General features: G+C 39.7%; 1 protein-coding gene across 3 annotated transcripts in view; it reads left to right on the forward strand.

Moving 5' to 3' along the window:
- lingo2 (leucine rich repeat and Ig domain containing 2) overlaps positions 1 to 22,101 on the forward strand; it is a 322,344-nt gene that overhangs the window by 192,486 nt on the left and 107,757 nt on the right. For all 3 annotated transcript variants that reach the window (XM_049585119.1, XM_049585121.1, XM_049585122.1), the window contains one exon: positions 3,124 to 3,210. The gene's annotated coding sequence lies outside the window, so the exon portion shown is untranslated. The remainder of the gene's footprint in view (positions 1 to 3,123; positions 3,211 to 22,101) is intronic.

The following is a 22,101-nucleotide window of genomic DNA, read 5'->3' on the forward strand; positions in this document are numbered from 1 at the left end:
ATGCTGATGAAGCTGTGATGTCTGTAACAGCATCCAGGTGCTCTTGCATATTAAGACGCTTTATGGCCACATAATTAAAGAGAGACACCATTGTCTTGATTGGTGCGCATCTTGATTCCAGGTGGCAAATGGCGTACTAATGCATCCTTACAATTCAAGGCCAAGCTTGTGTCAGGCAGGGGAATCGGTGACTGAGGCCAGAGTGTGACAGATTGTAAACGGAAAGTTAATATATCACATCATATGTGATAATATACTGTATGTCAACGTAAACCACGATCAACTTTATCTCCGAAGCACAATAAATGTGCATGGTGTTGTAGTGATAGCTCGAGAGACATACCAGTACACACTGCTCAAACAGTGCATTCCTGTACATGCTAGTTTCACACAAAAGGGACCTCACACAGTGCAAGGTGACAGTGAAAGTCTCAATGATGAAACAGGACTAAGAGTCTACAGCCATGCTAGTGTGCTCTGTGAGGCTGTATTCAGACACAGCTGTGCTAAAGCCAAGCTCAATACAAATGTCAACAAGCACTGTGACCTCATAATGGGGCCAGATCAGAAAGAAGCAATAGGTGTTTTCCAACTTGAGAAACTCTTTCATGGTTTAAGGAGCCTCCCTTTTGTTGTGTTTGCACCACAAGAACGAGAAACAATTGAAGTTCTTAGAACAATGTTTTGAGGGACTATTCAGGTCCTATTTCAGAGCAGGTATTCTCTCAGCAAGTGCATAGTGATTGGTCCAGATGTAAGTGTACTTTTTTTTTTTTTTAAACATATTGGCATTTTAGGAACGATCACAAAACCATTTAGTGACAGGAGTTTTCCAACAATGAACCCACACCCACCCCCTTTCAATCCCCTCATCCGAGGTTGAGGAATGGCGATAAGAGCAGCAACATATCAGTAAATAATAAGAATAATGACTTAAGTACATTAATGTAAAGCAAAGGGGAGAAAAAAAGAGTGACAAATACACTTATAACAAAAATAAGTAAATCAAAAAAGTTAAATGAGACCAAGTTTGCTTGTTTTTTGGACGATGTAAGTGTACATTGATGGGTCGAACATAGCCAATGCAGCACTGGTAACCTCCATTTTTAAAAACCCCTTTAGCAGTGTAGACAGCAGACAACGCAAAACACAAGCAATTGTTCATGATAAAAAATAAATAAATAAATAAAAACAGAAGAAAAGAGGGACAAATAGACTGACAGTGAAGTCCAAGCTTTACTGAGCATATATGCAGTGGTAATTAGAATGCGATTTTGACTCATGGAAGCAAGAATGGCGGTGCTATACCAACTCTTGGCCAGCTCACAGAACTTCATGTCAGTGCTCCTTTTGGCATTCAGAATGCAAACAGAAAAAAAAGCCCATGAAGATGTGTAGTTCTCGGGAGAGCTCCTCAATAGGCAGCTCCTCTCAGGGAGTCCCCAGAACTGTTAGGTCTAAAAACGCCTACCATATCCTGAAGAAGGGTCAGGTGGGAAGGGCATGAATAGCTGTACCAAAATTTATGTCAGTCCATGTAATAATTGTGTGGATATATCATTCAAAGACACAAAACGGACAAATGGACTAACAGTGAAGTCCAAGCTTTACTGAGCATACATGCAATGGTGGAAATACAATGTGATTTTTGACTCGTGGAAGCAAGAATGACAGTGTTATACCAACTGTCCTCCAGCTTACAGTACTTTACTTTAGTGTTCATTTTGGCGCTCTGAATGCAAACAGAAAAAAAGCCCTTAAAGACGTGTAGATCTCAGGGGAACTCCTCAGTGGGCAGCTCTTCTCAGAGAGGCCCCAGAACAGTTTAAACTGGTGTAAAAATGCCTATCTTGACCTGAAGTGTCAGGGGATCAGCAAAGTTATTCAGCCTGTGGGCAGGGCATCAATATCTGTACCAGATTTCATAGCAATCCATCTAATATTCGTGTGGATGTTTCATACAAAGCCAAAACCTTGTGGTGGCGCAAAAGGAGAAGTCAGGATTCATTGTCTAGGCATCCATCTTGTCGTTGTTGAGATAATTCACTTTGACCTTCCGGTGGCACTTGATTAAAACTGAGAGGGTCATCACAGTAATTTGTATTCATACTCTGGGGAACATGAATACCTGCACAAAATTTTTATCTGGCAACTCAAGCTTGGCTAAAAATCAGTGTCAGGATGAGTACCTTTTAGGATGTATCCTTTGTGTCTAATATTGTCACATTAAGATTATTGGGAGAACTACATAAACATCAATGAATTCATTTTCATATCTGAAATGTCAAAAGCATTTAGCTCATCTAATATCAAGGGCAGACAAAAAGGGGATTATTATAAATTCAGCAAAATCACCCTTTCACAGCCCATCAATATTCTGTGGCCATTGTGAGGAACTGGGTTCGGGCTTAACGAGGGGATCCAAAGGATAAATGATCAAAAAACAGGACAGCCATTGTCCTTGAACTCTTAATGGCGCACTAATAGCACAGGGTGTCAAAAATGATTTTAACAAGAGTGTCCTGAGTCAGACTTTTTTTTAATCTTTCCGCCTTTGGACTTGGAGGAGATAACTGTCTCTTTCTCTCTTTCTATCTCTCTTTCTCTCTCATCGTCGCATTACCAACTCAGGCACGCCTTTTGCATAATCACCATCCTCTGTGTTTCCTCCTGCAGTCTGGATAAGGGGACTCATTATAGTAGAGGGAGTTGCAGGCAGGGGCCAGTGTGCATTGCGTAGTTCGCACTGTTTGCTGGGGACTTGAAAAAGATCAGGAACTTCTACTTAAAAAATCTTTAAAGCAAAAAAATCTTACCATGGACTCAGCACAATACTGACACTGTAAGCCTTTTGTCGGTTAAAATAAAATAGAACAGATATATAGCACATGATTTACTTCATGTGGTCTGAAAACTCAGCAGAGAACGAAGGTTTCGCTGATGTGCTTTCACTGTTTCTACCATTGATTTCTTGTCTCTTCTGTGTGCTTCTAATTTTCAAGCATCGTGTTTTCAAGATGTTTGAAATTGTGATCTTTATGTATCGATTTTGGTTGTAGCTTTTAAGCTTTCCCGTAATTTTTCTTTTTATTTCTGCTTCTTCCCCCTCTCCCCCACTTCTAGATAAAAGACCGAAAATAGGGACGACCACAGCAAAAGAAGAGAGAGAAGAATAGGCCATGGCTGAGGGGATGATTGCTTCTCAAAGTGGTAAGCAGCAGACATTTACAGTCTCTTAGCTGTTTTGTTCCAGAGACTTGTGTGTTCATTTTGGACGATTTCATTACTTTTGCGTCAGTCCTGGTGCTTTTATGTTTGAGAGAATGGACAAATAGCTTAAGCGTTAAAAAGCCCTCCCTGTGGTCTCTCTTTGGTCAGAGTGAAATGATTATGTTACTCACTTCCTGCAACCGTCTTGAACTTCAGTGTTTGTTCTCACCCAACCATTTCTACCTTTTTTATTCCTGCAACACACTTTTTTTTCTTAATTTTTAGTTACTGCAGCCAGTTGGACAAGTGTAAATATTACTTTATTGACCAGAGTCCTTCAATCAAGGACCCTTTTTGCACACATAAGTATGCAATTACGTCATTGACCAATGGAATTTATTACAAAGGGCGCTGTTGGACTCACTTTTTATCCAGATATGCACATTTAGCTTTCTGACACTGAACCTGTTCAAGTCTTCCAGCCTCATTGGCTTTATGTGCTCCGTGTCACCGAGTTGCAGTGTTGAGTCAGTGTCCCCTGTTTCAGCCTCTCTGACCACTGACACACAAATCATTGCTGAATAATGCCTTGACTCTTCATCAGTGCAGCCGAGACAAGCAGGGTCAGAACTGCAGGATGTGTGCCATCTAAGGAAAGGGGTTCACGCTGTTGCCTTGGATTGTCTGTTGGACCAGGAGGGTTCTTTAAATTTACAATGAGTCCATGAACCCTTCAGAGCTTCTAAAGTAAGCACATATATATAATTTAAGATTATGGATTGCAAAATACAGCAAGTACTGTGTCTTTCTGTTGCTTTCAGATTATAATAGGAAGCAGGGCTGGGGCAGTACGCATATCTCCTGATTCAGGACTATCACAATACTTGGGGGCCTCTTCACTATGTAGTGTGATTGCTAAGTAATGCTTTTTTAAGTATTGCGATTTGATATTAGGATTTGTTGTGCTTTTTGTTTACTTTTTTAACACTATACCGTGGAAAAACATTGAATCACAGACCTCTAGAGAATATATATAATTAGACATGTTTTCAAAAACAATGCACATCATACATCAGTCATCTTTCTGACTTTTATTTCAACAGCATCATATACTGCAAAGAAAAGTGGTAAACAAACTAACAGCATTTTTGTTTGTTAATGATTATCATCTAAATGGGTAAATATTTTATTCTATTGTAGAGCTGTGTGCAGCGCATTGATTCACCCCACTTTAGCTGTCTCTCTTTATCAGAACACAAACCCAGTGCCGCAGTCACAGTGGACTGGGTCCAATCTGTTCAACGGCACCAACCATAATGTTGATGATGCAGCAGGGAGTTTGGGTCGGCTAAATTCAGATTGCCATTCCAGCTTAACGTCTGTGCTCGAACCGTCCACCATTTACTGCTCTCTTAGTTGTGCTTTATTTTTCTTGAAACAAATGTGGTGTCACGTTACTCATAGATACCACTTTCACCACTGCATTTGAATTATATCGATTCAGGCATTAAAAAAATCATTTAAAAAAAAAAATAGTAATAGTAATACTTTAGTGTATCGATTCCCCCCCCCCCTCCAACGAGAAGTTGTTCTAAAGAAATATGTGATTTTTTTTTTTTATGTACTTATTCACATGTATCATATAATTAGGTTTGGCATTTGTCCTGTAAGTTGAACAAACATTTAGTCACATTTACCACTATTTTCTTCACTGTATATGATTAGCATTTAAAAATTCTGTTTGTTTGACATGCCAGGGATGCAAGCGGTATTTGAAACCAACAAACATCACCATGTTATCTTTATCAGTGCAGTATGGTAAATTAGAAGTTTGATACAAGTGTTTAAAACATGATCACCATCACCTGCTCTTGTCATGAAATAACCTGACCCTCTGAACACAACTGAAAGCTGATCCCTCAGTAATTTCAGGTCTTAATTCCTCTTTAAATGTCAAGGGATAAGAAATCGTGGTTGAAGGGAGGAAGCCATTACAGATACATTTTAAACCCTGATAACATTAGGACATGAATTCTGCCAAGGTGGTCAAAACTGAATATTCCAAAGTGTTATTCCTTCAGACCTGCAGAACAACATAGCTCATTTCTCAAGCTGGCAAACTCTAAAGATGGGCTGGTTACTGCCAGACAGAGACATACTAGAATAGTTGTTGTAATGCAGTGATTTAGTTTGGCAGTAAACATGGCTTTAGATTTAGATTCTGTTAAAGGGCAACTGATTTTTGAACCCGTTCTCTGTTATTGTAGTGTGAGCAGTGTGTTCAGATGAACAGTGTTTGGGTTCCTCCCCCACGCTGCACCAGCTCCTTGCCCATTCACCAGAGATTGACACAGAGCTGGTTGAAAATAGGCAAAGTTTCCCTTTGAATGCATGGAAGGCTGTGGTTGCCAGTCTTATATGTCACATATAATCTCATTAAAACTGTCTTGATGATGTCCACACTGTGCATTACACTGTTAAACAGCACAAGATTTCATTCCCCTCAGGCATGTTTGTTTTGCCAGGCATGTTGAGTGCAGATCCATCATTTCTTAAGCCAATTCCAGTGCTCATGCAACAGAAAAGATCATCTTGACAAGAGTTTTGATTTACAAGTCAAACTCCAGTTGACTTCATGTGCCGGTAGCCAAGCTTTTGTCAGATTTTAGATTGCATGTGTGAGTATCTAAATTTGTAAGTTTGTGTATGTGTGTGTGTGTGTGTGTGGAGGCATCTGTCAGGAGCGCACACATGCTTGTGTGTATGTGTGTGCTCCCAAACTCGAGTGTACGCATGACTGTGTCGGCAAGTGCGCTTGCATCTGTGTTCGGGGGAGAGAAAGAGATAGAAAGCAACAGAAGTGATGTTGTGTGAAGAGACGGAAGAGATGGGAGGCAGCAGACAGATAGTGTCGTTCCCTCAGTATCACCATTAAATCTTAATCTCCTGGCCTCTCATGGGAGGAGCCAGCCGAGCATGGGATTGTGTTTTGCATCTAAATCAAGATGTCGTGTTCCTTCAGAGAGGGCTTTATTGAGACAAAGTTTGATGTGTCTGTTCTCAACTTCACATACGTCTGGATGCACAGGCTGATCATCCAGCTGCTGTTGTTTGTGCTAAAGTCTTGTTAAATTCAATTGCCTCGTAAACTGTAGCATCTCTAATCAATTTAAAAGAAAGGGGCGGGGGGGTGACAAAACTCCCAAGAGTGTGTAGTTAAATTATCAACCCCTGTGTAGAAGTTTCAGCAGGTTGCGTCATGGGGGCTGAGTTTTTCGTTGCAGTCGATACCACCAGCTAAAGCGTGAGGTTGTAATTACATATAAACATTTTTCTTTTTTTTTCCCCCTGATTCTCGCTGATTTACAGTGTCACCGTATTTGCTTTTTTATCTATGTCTGTATTGTATTCCATTGAAATGAAGCAGATATTAGTTGTTGGACTAATATTGTTTTTATCTTATGTTTTGGAACTGTAGTAAAAAAAGAAATTCCACCTTTGCTTTCAGAACATTTAATAGGAAAGAGCGTTGCCTTTAACTGCCCTGAAGAAGAGATCGACAGTTATAGCACTGAAATAGTTGGGGTGGTGCTTAAGCACTTAATTTAAGGAGTAGTGTGCACTCACATTGAGGAGAACAAACATCAGTCATGGTTTGGAAATTCTAGTAATTTAGATGTCGACAGTTTTTAAGTAACCTGCACCACTCTGATACTGTAATGCTGTAGTGGTGTTTATGGCTCAGGCTGCACTGGCCAGCTCCTGTGCAGGATTGAATGTGTTTGTGCTGTTTGTAACCTATTCCTCCTCCTGCGAACATTCCCCAGGTAGTTGGGGATTGTGATTAATTTACTCAACACAGTACATCAGTCAAGGTACGCTGCATCCCATTAGCTTCATTTTGTTTTGACCTCAACATTACTCATGTTCCAACTTCTTAAATAAGTCCTTTGTCCAGCGTTTGTCATTTCTGGCAAACGTTCAGTTTCTCAGAGAAAGTAGAGATCAAAAGTAAACACACCACCTGGCCCTCGTCGCAATGAGGTAAGCTGCCTCCACATCCTCTCGCAGCAGGAAATGCCCCGTATTTCGGCACCACTTTCAAATCTTCTCAGCTGGGAGGAGAGGTGAGCAGTACATGAGGCACGTTGCATTTCAGGATGCCTCAGGGGTTACCCCTCAAAATTCTCACCTGCCACACTTCCACACATTCCCTGTGAAGCTTAGCAAAAAAACTGTGACAGAGCTTTTAATTATGGTTGAGACAAAAATACGAATGTTTATCTTGAGGGATTAGAGATTCTAGTGCTGACATTTGCGGATAGAGGACATGTTTTTTTTTGTTTTTTTTTTATTTATTTGTTGTTGTTTTTTTCTCCAATGAAGTGCTACATTTTCCCCCAACATCAATTGGATACGGTATTATTAGATCTGGCTGCACACTTTGAGATATGAAAGGGAAAAATAATCTCTCTGAAAGAGGTAGGCTCTGACAGCACACTGAGATGTAATGGAAAGCCTGGCTGCTGTTTCAAAGGGAGAACACAGTAAGAAGACTGGTTTGGAGAGGGAAGCCTGCTCACTGCAGATATAAGTCAGGGATAAACCAGCGAGGATGCTCAATTCATTGCACCTAGTTCTGATTTATTATGGATATTTTTTTTTTCTCCATGCAGCTCTTTTCTTGTAGCTTGAAGGCAATGGCACCCTCTTGATTCCAGGACAAATGTAATTTAGTGAAGGATGCAGCAGAGATGATATATCGAAAACAAAAGAAATGCTTATGTGCTGTTTTGGAATTTACAAGTGTTTTATTTCATAGTGATTACTGTGAAATCTCTCTGAGGAGATATTAAACTTTCTTTTTTTTTTTTTTTTTTTTTGCTTCATTACGAGGTGTAGTTTCTTCTTCCAAATTTTTGTAAGACATATCCACGAGAATGGAAAACACATAGCATTCATCTTGTCTGTTATAATTTGTGTGCTGCCCACACGCCTCATTATTCTTGGTAATAGAGTCATATCTCCTCCAAGTTTATTGATTCATCATTATTTTCTCAACCCTTCCTTCCAAAACATATCATTTGAAGTCTGGCAATTGCCAAATGATGCTGCATTGTTGTGTGGAGCTGCATTAAATTAAGCTCTACCTAGTATTTTGTGATTTAAATTTTTGAATAGGTCGGGAGTAGGGGCAAAATAACATGAATTCTGTATCAAACACATACCACAGGACAGGTTGCTATGGCAGCAGTTGTCTTAACTTAATACAGAAAGGTTGAACTTCCCATGAACTCATAATAACATTTACTACATTTTTACATATACTACATTAATGTGGCTAAATTCAGTATGCTGGATACCATTACTGCTTCTAGACAAAGTGGAAGACTGCAACTGTTAATGGTATATAAGTATGTAAGAAAAGATTCATTTGTGTATCTATATAAGTATGTCCATCTGTATAAAGAGATGTGAATTCGATGTTATACTGCAGCACAGGTAGTGTTTACGTCACATGTTTTTGTAGGCTGAGAAGGAAGCTAGCATCGCCCTGGTTCCCCCAACAAAAAAACCAACGGGACTTTTCTATAGGCTGTTCTTTGGAAAACAGAAGTTTATGATACTTACATGTTTTGTTCAGCAAGATAATCCTCCCAAATTAACACCACTTTTATAATTTTTGAAACTTAAAGCAACTCAGCAGAAGCAAAAAGGGAAAGCGAATTACAAGAATGTCAACGACTATAACATCAACACCACAATGAGGCTGTTAAACCGTGCTTGGTAAAAACCTCTGAAGTCTCATTTAGCCACTTGTTAGCAATGCCCTTTATTTAAGACACCTTGAATCTTCAAAATTCATGAGAGGTGTATTTACTGACATATTTTATGTCACAGAACTAAATATGAAAGTCTCTAAAGCTTGTGTTAACCACAAGACTTTCTTCCAGGGACCTAACAAAAAAAGAAAACATTCAAAAAACCCATTGACTTCAGGACAAGGGAACTGGGAGTGCTAAAATGCTAACTAATTTTTGTGTTTTAGAACTCATTCCTGCACCACTTCATTGCTTGACGCCCTTATCCATGGAGTGTGAGTGAGCTTTGTCAGTTGTAAGGAGAGGAAACAAAATGTCTCACGCCTTGCTACTGACAAGCTAATGTTAGCTCTTTGCATATCCGTAGTGGAGCTAGTGACCCTGCAAGCTCATTGGGTTTGGCCCAGTGGGGCTCTACACCAACCCTTAGGGCACATTTAATTAGGATCCTGAAAACCCTTTTACTTCGCATGACGAAGTTAGCTCAATACTCAAAACAATGTTTCTGATTCTGAGATTGCGGCAGCTTTTGCATGTGAAAGCAATGAAATGACATACATCATCATATTTGGTATGGCTACGTTACTCACTAAACAACTACGTTACCAAATCAGCAAGGCCACCTGCTTTATTGTCATGTTGACTGAAGGCCTCAGCAATACAACAGAGACTAAACAGATTAGTATGAATGTCAGTAATCTGTTATTATAAAATGTTTTATTAAATTCAAGTTTACTAAAGTATTTCTATTGTGTGCCTACTTTGCAGATTCATATTAATACAAAACACAATAAACTTATAAATGATGATGCGTCATTATAGATCAAACCACCCAGCAGTGTACAAAAAATTAAAAAGAGCTCCACTTTTAACAGCTGAAACATTTAAAGTGATGAACACATGTATGCATCACTAATTAAAATCCAGTAATACAATATATATGAATTCAAAATAGGCTATTCTGCATAAGGAGTACTTTTTCTGTACTTTTAGTATATTTTGATGCTAATACTTTTGCACTTTAGGGTGTGGGTACAGTTTAGAATGCAGGACTTTAACTTGTAAGATAGTATTTTTACAATGTAGTATGGATACTGTTACTTGAGTAAAAGTAAAACGTCTTCCACCACTGGTAGGGCCTACGTAAATAATTCTTTAGGGCCATTACATCCCTCATACTTTTGCTGGTATTGAGGTGAAACTGGCATTAAATTTCAGTGGTATTAAAAAGGTCTTAAAAAGTCTTAAATTTACGTTGGAGAACCCTGGGGGTACCCTGAAATAGATACCCATCACACTTAGTTATGACGAGGCTTGCTTTACAGTATCTTGTCATCTCTCATCACGCTACCTGAGGTGTTGAAGAGTTCCCCAGGTATCAATTAATTTTGTGCCACCAGTATTTTGAAAGAAGATGTCACATCTTTCAGAAGGTGAATTTGGTGTTTTTGATAGAAACTCGTCATCTCTCATTGTTTAGTATGGCTAACCTTCCATTATCCACTGACACTGTCCTCAAAATGCTATTATGGGCTGATTAGGGAAATGCCAGCAGTGATCAGAATTTTTGGCCTTGATTAGAGAATATTCACCCCTTTTGTTACTGTCAAGAATGATCAAGAGGAGACAAGGTTTGCTGAGTGAGTGAACGTGACTGGGAGCGCCATCATCATCATCTCTGTAACACAGCGGCTCTCATCTCTGAGAGAACATATTAACATGCTGGCGCGCTGTCATCCCCAGTGCCCTACTTAGACCAGATGGGCCTCATTCAGGTCTTTCACAAAAACACAGGCGTGAAGGGATCTTAAATGTCAGTCTCAATATCACCGAAGCCATAATTAAGAATGAGCTAGCAGAAGGACATGTACTTTTGTGTCCTGGTGAGATGGATTGTCTCATATCAGGAAGATCACAGGTTGAATTGCCAAAACCTTTTTTTATTGTTATTGTGTTATCATACTAACAGTAGGCATTACATTATTGAAAAGGAGCATAGTGTCTTTGAATGCAAGGAGCATGTATTATGCAAGGTCAACAACTGTCATCCTCCTTTGTCTAGACATACCACAACTGTTGTGTAACCTTAACATATGACAAACACGTGGGAATGACGTGCAGAACGTTAACCTTTGGTTGTTTATGTACACAACATGTAATATGTGTTAATATGTGTTTTGTGTTTAGGAGTCTTGTGTTTCATATGGACATGTCTAGGCACAGGTGCATCTGCACAGCTTGAATAGCAGAGGGCCTTCTGCTCTACAAAAGCATTGTATAGGACATTCGTAACATAAATATGGAAGCAAACAACTTGGTGCTGTAAAGATCTAGTGGAGCAATGGCGTCATAAGCGAAGAATGAAGTTGCATTTCCTCTGTTTGTATTGAAATCTGAGCTTCTTTTTTATGCCCTCACACGATCGATGGCTGTGGGTAGAAGCATCATGTTTTCGAGTTGTCCTTCAGTCCCATCCTCATGAACATAATATCCAAAGACCGCCCTTAAGGAATTTCTTCAGATTTATCACACCCGTCCACTTGGACTCAAGAATGAACTGATTAGATTTTGGTGGTCAAAGTTCACAAATTTCACACAAATGTCTGATAGGATAAAATTATAAGTGATTACATTAAATATCCAAAAGGTCTCTGGCCCTTACTCCTGTTATATATCTGGAACAGAAGGGAAGACATTTGGTCATATACTGAATTGGTGACACTAATCTTGGGTACTCATCTGGACACTGTGCTGATTGTAACTATCTTCTGAAAATATATATATAAATAAATATATTGACTGATCAAATAATAAATCTATGAATCACTGATAAATTCACAACTAACACAATTAGGAGCTGCGGCCCATGTCGTATCACTGAGCAGACCCACACCAGCACCACAATCACTGTCATGTATATTTCTTTTTCATTCCTGATTATTTATGTATCTGGACATTGTTTGCACACAACTAATTCTCCACCAGGCCTTAATGCTGGTACTGACTAGGGTTATCAGGCAATTTGTGCTGCATCTGCACAGCCTCTATAAATGCAAACTGATATGCATGAAGGAACGCCAGACTTGTCAGCAGATAGTAGAAAGGAACTAACCTTTGAAGATACCAGAGGTGAATAAAAGAGGGCAGAAACCAGGTGTTTATTAGATGTTCCTGTTCAAGGCTTTGTCCTCTCTCATAGCCCACAATTACTGCAAACTGTAATAACAGAGTGCATTGTGGGAAATCAGAGGCTGCTCCCTGTGGCTTTCCTCCCCTTGTGTTTGTTTGGGGGGTTTTTTTCTGTTGTTTTCCATACAGGAAATGCAAGGCTTCTAATTAAGTCTTGGAGGGGGAGAATGAGGCGTCTTAGTCGGCCAACTGTGAGCGGCTATCGCAAACTCCACTTCGATGTTTAATTTATGTGCTCTCTATTATTTAAGGATGCCGTGATCTGTGTGTATATGGGGCTTTATGCAAACTTTGAGTCTGTGCAGTGTTTGTGAGTTTTGGACAAAGGAAGGAGGAAGAAATATAAAATGTGAAGCAGAGTAATGAGTGCGTAGCCAGCTGAAATGTAGTAGGGTCAATGTAAATGTATTCTGTCTGACAGTTATGTGCTTCCCTGTCTCCTCTTCCATCATCACATACTGAATTATACATTCACTGCACATTACATATTTCCCACAGAATTGCACTCACATGTACATTCACAGTATGCAAACACATGCATCTACTTAACCTACAGAATAAGGATATTTTGTTTATGATCACACCTGGGGATTTAAGTTTAAACATAACCTCTACATAACCCACTTTAAGACAGAAACCATTTGTTTTGAAGGCACATGATGCATTCTTAATGAGCAATGCCAACTCCAATCAGCTGTCAGAAATGTGTTTTCAAAGGTGGCATGAACTCACACATACACTCTGTCCCTTTCCTTTCTCCCTACATACATCCTCTAAGACCTTATCTCTACAAACTATACCAGCAGCAGCAGATGATGATGATCAGGACTGAGAAGGTGGATGGGGTAATAACACCCATGACACTGCTGTCTACAATGGCCAAGAGGACCGTTTTTATGTCCCCTCCATCTCAACCTTTAATGTGCAGCGATGCGGCTCTAACCCGCTGAATATTATGCACTAGGCAGAGCCAACTGAGGGCTAAATCCACGCCTCAAAAAATGGCTTGGATCAGCAGGTGTGACTGGGAAGGATAGCCAGGATTTAAAGAAGGGGAAATGCAGGGAAAAATAAATATGTCTTGGAACATTTTCTCACAACACTGCTGAAAAGGAGCGGGGATACAGATCAATATTAGGAAGGGATCTGGCTATGCACAGATACAGTTACTGAGAGAGGGCAATACAACCTCAAATAGCAACAGTACTGGATACAGACTTGGGGTTAGTTTAAAAAGTGTATTTATGGAGTACTGGCTTTTTGATGATAAGAGAATCTGAAGTGCTTTTATTTCATCACATGTACTGCCAACTATATATATTGAGGGGTGCAGGGATTACATTTTTTGTGGGCCAACCTTGAAGTTAGTATCACCCTGGTTCCCTCATAAAAAAGTCAAAGATTTTGGATTACTGACAAAAATCAGCTCTGTTGTGAACAGAAGTTTATGATACTTACACATTTTGTTCAGCTAGATAATCTTCACAAAATTGCACCACTTTAATGTTTTTTAAAGTGTAACTGTAATCGCCAAAAATAAATCACTAACTTCAGGCTATAATCGAACTACACTAAAGTCGCATGACTTCAACATCACCACCACAATGAGGCTGTAAAGCTGTGTTCTCTATGATGATGTTATTTAGTCTTGTTTAGCCACTAGTTAGCAACCACCTTTTGTAAGACGAAAAAAAGCTACAAAATTCACAAGTGGGGTAGCTACTGATATATTTTTTGGTCTGTCGTAGAACAAAACATGAAAATCTGGTAGGCTAGTGTTAACCACAGACCTTATTCTAAACATCTACAGAAAAACTCATGGATCTCAAGGTGAGGTAACAGGAAGTACAAAAGAGCAGACTGACTTGTTTTAGGACTCATTTCTGTTGCACATTGCTGGCATTAACAAGGTATCTGCAGGTTCTTGAAAGGTCGTAAATTGTCTTGACGTAAATTTTATAAATATTGTGCCTTGAAAAGCATTAAATATTCATAGATTTGAATTCATGAGGTCTTAATTGCAACATTTTATCTAATTTTGATTTATCCATGTTTTAATTTCATGTTTTGAAATGCGACAAGCTCTTTTGCCTGAAAGTCCACATTTCTTGTGTAACAAATATTTAAACCTACCATTGAACCCAATGCTTTCTTTTTACTTTGTACTTGCACTTATCTTTTTGCACACTGCAAATAACCAACCTCAGGACTTCATATATACTACTTACCTTTATACTTACCTGCAATGCTTGAAAAGGAAAACAATCATTTGTCAAAAAAGTCAGCCTTAAATTTAGTTAAAAATGTTCTTGAAAAGGTCTTCAAAGCATTACATTTCAGTGTCTGATACCTTTAGACACCCTGTTTGAATGCATAGTCAGATTTAAAAGGACTACACACCATGGTGGCTGAATATAGTTATGGTCAAGAACTAAATTATTCTGAGAATTTGTAGGCATGTTCCTGAATTGTCACATAAGCTCCTTAGATGATCTGTCAAAGAACTGCATTATAAAGCCAAACAGTTGAGTTTTTTAAACTCAACTTGAAAGCTGTTGAAATGTAACAAATAATTTATAAACTGTAAGTAGGCAGGCTATCCAAATAAAGTGTCAAAGCCATATTTAGTGTGATAGCAAATGCACTTGTATAGCACCCTTCTAGTCATCCAACCACTCAATGCGCTTTTTACACTACGAGTCACATACACCCATTCACACGCATTCATACACTGATGGCCGAGGCTACCATACAAGGTGCCATTGCTACTCAATTTTAACACACTCACACCGTGGTTGGAAAGCCATCGGGAGCAATTTGGGGTTCAGTATTTTGCTCAAGGATACTTCGACATGCAGACTGGAGGAGAAGGGATCGAACCACCGATCTTCAGATTGGTGGATGACCCGCTCCACCTCCTGAGCCACAGCCACCGTACAACCAAGAACCAGGCACATAGTGATGGTTGTTAGTCAGTGTCATCGTTCTGTGAACTAGTTTGTGTGGCAGACAGATTATATGGGCAGAATGAAAAAGATCATTAACATGTCATAACAGTCGGTCCATGTTTTGCAGTTATCGACCTCAGAGCACCTCCAGTCAAGCACAAGCATCAGAGTAGAGCGGGAGTTAAGATGGAAGAGTGAAGCAGTAATGCAGATTGAAGTGGCCTCGCTTCATCAGCATATATAATGCTGAGAATTTACATTTACAACAGCACCTTGGAAAACATGGGCATGTTATTTTTAAATAGGATATATTTATAAGAATAGACATGTTTGGGTTTCACCAGCAAAAGAGATCCCTGCTGCTGTAACTCTGATGTAAAGAATCCCTGTACCGGTGAATACACTGTGACTGGCTGGAAGTGCTGATAGGTAAGTGGCCAATGGAGCAACCGCAATGAAACAAACAAGCCTATGTCATGCAGGAAATTAGACTGAGAGGAGCAATACTGCACCTAACAAGCTTACAGCACTTTGAATAAGGTGATTGAGAGGGAGGCAGTTTCCTGGGCAGGAGCACTGGACCATCAACCTTCAGTCTCACATATCCTATGGCCCCTGTCCAAGAAATACACACACATACACAACAAGGTGAGAGAAGGCACTTAAGGGCCTCTGCTTCACTGGAGCTGCTCAGTATCCAACAGAACTGTGGTTGTACTGGATACTAAACATCCTGGATGAGAATGTTGTATGTCACTGTGTTTTTAAACAGAAACATTCCCAAAAGGAGCGTTGAGTAACAGCAGTAGTAAGTAGTTATTATTATTCACTGTATTGCCACTACTGTATCATCACACGCCCTTGCATGTTTTCACAAGATGAAAAAAGCAACAGCACGAGTTTAGCTAGGCGTCATTCCTCCAGCTCGACCACATCTTACTTATATCAGCCATATATTACTTTAAAGCTTTTAGACCATGTGTCCTGCCTCGGCCTGCCAACCCGGCCCTGCTAGTTGCTTGTTCATCCCACCTCTGCTTGTGTGTGTGTGTGTGTGTGTGTGTGTGTGTGTGTGTGTGTGTGTGTGACCTCTCATCTAGCATTGATATTAGGCTATCAATAAAATTATATAGAAAAGAAAATAGAACAGACGCCAAAACTATTGCAACAGATCAGCACATAGTTTTGGCTCACAAGCCAAAAGAGTGGCCACAGAGCTCCATGGACACCTTCCTGGCTTTGAGGCCCTTCTGCCTTCTGTAAGAAGTTAAACCTAGCAGCTCCAAAGAGCTACATTGCTGGCTTCAGGGCTTCGTTTCCAGGCTTTAAGGCGCTTGGCAGCACTTCCACCTCCTGTCTAAACCAGGCCTTCTCACCAATATGTGCCCTCAGGTACCAGCATTTGGAAACAATAGATTTAACGTGAATCTTTACTCTATAATATCAACAAAATTCAGTTGATACTCTTAAAAGTACTGAGTTCGATATCATTAAATAATCATTTAAACACTAATCTAGAGTTAGCAGGTCTAGTAGTTGTCACTCTTTTCTGCAGTCAAATTCAAATTGTGGTTGCCACCAAATCTGTGTCATAAACGCCAACATTCATTACATGAATGGTCATAAAACCTACTACTGGACTGCTCCTTTGTCTAGGCAGGAATGCCTTTGACAAGATAAGCCAACCAGTAACATAAGGATAGCTAGTTTGATCCCCATCAGTGACAGAATAGTGCATTTGTAAGTTTGCAATTAGAGGACATTGCATCTATGATGCCACCATCCACCACTAAATGCCCTTGAGTATACGACTGAACCCCCTCAACTGCTCCAGGGGCGCTGCCCTCCAGCTGACCCTGTGCTCTGATCCCTCTAATGAAATGCATATCCATTTGTATGTATAACCTGGGAAGACTATGCAAAGAGATTGATCCTTGAACTACAACAAAGACAGAATTGATGAATACATTGTGGTAAAATGAGCCGACAAGCACTCTGATCTCTGCAGGCACTGAGGTACCAAGCTGCTCATAAATACTGTACCACACCTAGCCTGGGTAAATAAAACAAGATTTGTTCATTTTAATATAGCATATTTTAAAGTGGAGATGAAACACTAAACAATATGACTGTGGATTGTTTTGTTTTTTTTACCATAGCCAAGATATAATACTGCAATTAAACATAATATTCACTTAAAAAACTAAACTGTATTTTACATTGATGGCAGCAGGGCGCAGCCATCTGACAGCAAGCTAGCTGGAGATGGTTGGTTCGTCTCTGTTGTCTGCATGTTCACCAGTAGGAGCTGTTGAACTAAGCTTGGTAAACCTGGTACTGTAAAATATGTTTTGTCCTGTGATGGCTATTTAGTTCTATGACATGTTTTTTAACAGTGAGAGTGTGAGATGTTTTGAGAAGAGTTGTACACCAATATACACAAAGTCATGTAGTGCCCAACAGATGGAACTATGTACCCCAGCGGCGGTGCAGGCAGAAGGTGCAGGTTCCCCTTATTTGCTGTTTTAATGGGAGAAGTGGAGTTTGGGATTACTTGTATGGATATATGATACAAAGAGGGGAGTACAATCTTTGGTGTATGATCTATGGCAAAGCTAACATCAACAAGCCTGACGTCATAAGTTGGCTCTGTCTCTGAGGAGGGAGTTCTTCATTTCCAGCATTTTGCCAAAGAGCTAGCAAGATCTTGGTGGTGTCTCTGAGAAGATGATGGCCTCACAAACCCTAAACCTTACTGGCATCACCAGCTATGCAACCTGACACAAACACAGGACAAAATCAGGTGAAGCTCAGCCCTGACAGTTCTTCTGATGATGGGTCATACCATTTGTTTATTTTACTGATGCTTATAGCGTCTACATTTGACTCGGCATTGAGATGGGAATGATGTTGATCATGATATAAGGTGGTTTGTGGATGGGACCGCAGGGTTAGGCTAACGTTAGCTGCAACATAATACCATTAAAGTACCGTTGTAAGCATCTTGAGTTGGTGTTGTGGTCCGACAACTTGATAAAGGCAGTAGTAGAGTGAGCACTTGGTATGGAGAAGTGTTAGCTGTGTTATGTTTTTTTTTTTTGTTTTTGTTTTTTTTTCTCCAGCTACAGCAACTGGACATCGAGTGTTATGTTAGTCAAGTTCAGGCAGCTCTTCACTTTAGCTTTCACTGCTGACATCCAAATCCATGGAAAGTCCTGTCACTTTATTTGGTCTTATTTGCTTTAAAGCATAAGCAGTTGGTTTTTAACTTTGCAGTTCTTTGTATGTCATCAAAACTCTCAAACTCCATTGTATCAACACGTATTAAGTTAAAACTAGTCGAACTTTTCTAAATTACGGTGTTGTACTCAGCGCTCATAGTAACTAAACAACCAGTCCAGGTGGATATAAAGTTTGATTGCAGTGTCATATCTTGCCTAAAGAAAGAAATCAAACAAACCACAGTCATATTGTTCAGTGTTTCCTCTCCACTTTAAACAGGAGGAGGAACCTCACTCTTCCTCCACCACATTATTTTACATCATGAATCCTCTTCCTTTTTGGATGGACTTAGTCCTCAGCCATTTACAGGGAAATATACGATGCAGATAGCTCATAAGGCTGCATTTTATGTGTTCAATTGGGAGTCGGAATGGTCTTGAGTGATGGGGCTCGGTGAGGGAGTGGACTTCATTTTAACGCCTGACTGAAGGTGAACCTGACCTCTCCTGTGGGCCGGAAGGACAGTTAAACTCCAAGCAGTGTAGCATAAGCATACACAGCAAGTTCAGTGGCTCTGAGGGGTCATTACCCCAAGGAGATGGACTAGGAACGCTGCCAGGGCGAGGCCATTATGAGTTTGTTGGTACAGGTGATTATGGTTTACTCTACCATAAAAATCATATAGTGCACTCATCCTAAGCTATATTTAGTTTGCCTGCTGAATTTACAGATATTATGTTCATGTTTATGAGTCACTTTCCATTTCTATTTAAAGAGGCTGTTCACACAAATCACAGAAAAACATATACTGTGTCTTATTTGGAAAGGAGTATTTTGTTTATAGATACATAGACAGATAGACAGACATTTTTATTAACATTTTGGGGAGTGAAGGATAATGAAATCCATGTAAGAAATACTCTTGAGCCAGTAGCCTTCGTGGACAAGAAAAGTGTAACAAAAGGAGCCTCTTTGGGAATAAACAGGAACAAATGTGGCATTTAAAAACTAGGCAGTAAATAAGAGAAGGCAAAGCATGCTGGGATGCAGAGGGGTGTGAAGAAATTGGCCATTTGTCAGCTCGGATAAGGTCACTATGTAACTTGCAAACAGCACAGTAATTGACTGCGGTTGGGATGTTATAGCTGATGGTGGCTCAAATGAAAAGCCGTGGAACTTATAATGATGTTCTGTGCTTATTATCTTATTTCCAAACAAATGAACATCATCATCGTAATTAAGACACCAAGGCCTTCGAACGGAAGGAGAGGTGTCAAAGGGCAAATCAACTCCCCCAGACACTGCTTTGAGGATTGCTACTTGTATATGCCATTAGATTTTGGCGAGAGGGAGTTAATAGTTAATCACTGTGTATGGACTTAAAATGAACATGAGAGGGTAGTACAATATGAGTATTTATGGGATGATGACCGCTGTTTCTGGTCTGAGCCACAGCTAAAAGGTGAAATTTACGGCACCTCACTGGCATGTGGCATATATGCACCACTGTGGGCAGTCTTCTTAATTAAGTTTGCAATGCTTGGATGAATGCATTTGAGATAAACTCCTAATTGCTTTTATACACACGCAGCTCAGTCATATTGAGGAATACATGGTGAGTGCTTGACTGCATTAAAAAAAAGCATTGTATTAAAATAGTAATGCACGTCACATTACGATTAAAGACATTGCAGAATCTCTCCATAGAGCTTATTTATAGTCATCCATAATGTGTTTGCTTGCTGCAGTATATGAGCTGTTGTCACTGTTGTTTTCACAAACATGTAGGAGTATCATAATGAGATGTGTCAGAGAGCTGCTTTTTTTTTTTTTTTTTTTTTTTGTTGGGACAGCACACATCCCCACAGCTGCACAATGAAGATTATTAATTATTGCCACAATCTGTAAAGGAATTATTACCTGCCATGCATGGCCCTCCCACCAAGCAATACATGAAAGCCACTCTCACAGCTTGCAGCTAAGTGTGGAGGAATAAAACGAATGTTAAGTCTTGGTCTGCAGAATTTGTGTCGCCAACTATCTTTGAACAGTGTAGGTACTGTCTGTGATCCGTAGTGTCGTCCCTTCGGAATATATCCAAATCAGTTTCTTTTTGACAGTATGTTGTGTTGCTGTTATTTTTTGAATTACACCTATCAATGTTGTGGAGTCTTTTATTTTTACATGTGATCCAGCAAAATGAAATTAATTTAAAAGTCCGTGCAGCAGATTGAAGAAACCATCAATTTACTTTGATGTTTAACTTCAAAAGTACAGCACAACTCAAGGAAACTGTGACTGCCAATTAAATTATCATCAGCAGCAAACTTTATGAGAACCAAACAGTCTCATTCTTGTCTTTAATGCGTTCATCCAAGCATTGCTGACTTAATTAAGACAGTTACCCACGGTCATGCCTATATGCCAGGTGTCAGTAAGATGCAACCTAACCTTTTAGCTGTGGTGTAGACCAGAAACACAGCGCTTGACAGTCCATAACTAATTACAAAGCATTACCTTCTTATATTAGTTTTAAGTCCATACACGGTGATTAACTCTTAATGTCTTCATCAACGTTAAGCAGCATTCAGTACCTGACAGTGCTTTGTACAGTACTTTTTGTCGTTTCTTGTTTAGTCATGCAGGCAGTGTTAGGGATGGAATCATGGGAGTTTTAACAACGTCAGAACTCTACATGAATCTTTCCACCAGGGGAAACACATTTTTTATTTCCAGCATATAAAACCAGTCCATCACAACATTCATTTTGGACCTGGTTGACTCATCAGGCATAAATAACTCAAATAAAGAGATTGTCTGAGCCACAACAAAAAACTGATGACGACAGTGTTTTTTACAGATATGGTTTCAGGAGGGAATGAAAGACCTCATAGTTAAAGCCTCCCTCTAGCTTTCCCATCTTCTCCACCTCATTCAACATCAGAATGCATATTCAAGTGGACGCAGATTAAGCCAGAATCCCCCATTTAGAAGGTTATCACTCTTGGGGTGACCTCTTGCTCAGTAGGTGGAGTGTTCATCCTATGTAGGCTGAGTCCTTTGTGGCAGCTCGGGTTTGATTCAAACATGAGGCCGTCTTGCTGCATGTCACCCCCGTTTTCTCTCCCCCTTTTCCTGTCTCTTAAAAAAAGAGGGTTATCACTCTGTTAAATGGGCTTTAGCAGTGGTTATCAGTGTTATAAATATAGGTTTGAAGGCTCCTGCTACACTGACAAATATGTTCAGAACGCTGTTTGACATTTCCTCATGTTTCAAAAATGCTGTGGTTAATGTCTAGCTATGTTTAGGCACAATTATACTTAGTTATGTTAGGAAAAGATTCTGTTTTGGCTTACACTCCACTCATTTGGCAGAATAAATGCATTGTATGTGTCTGCAAACAGTAGATATATAACATTTGTATCTCATTATGTAGCTGATAAGTTGAAACTTTGAGCATCAACAATCCTGTAGTTGACATGTGATTATGTTTAGGCACAAACATGCTTAGAAAAGTATTATGTTTTGGCCTAAAATACCTGGTTTTGGTGGCACAATCCCCGCTAGAAATGCAGAGATGGCTCTGAAAAAAACACCCTTTCTTGGTGGCACAATCCCTGCTAGAAATGCAGCAGCAGGCACTCAAAAATGCCCACGTTTTGGGGCAAAAACACAGCTAGTAACGCCCGGTGTCTTGCTAATGAACAACC

The sequence above is a fragment of the Epinephelus fuscoguttatus genome, linkage group LG9 (assembly GCF_011397635.1).
Source record: "Epinephelus fuscoguttatus linkage group LG9, E.fuscoguttatus.final_Chr_v1".
In the NCBI taxonomy this organism is placed as follows: Eukaryota; Metazoa; Chordata; class Actinopteri; order Perciformes; family Serranidae; genus Epinephelus; species Epinephelus fuscoguttatus.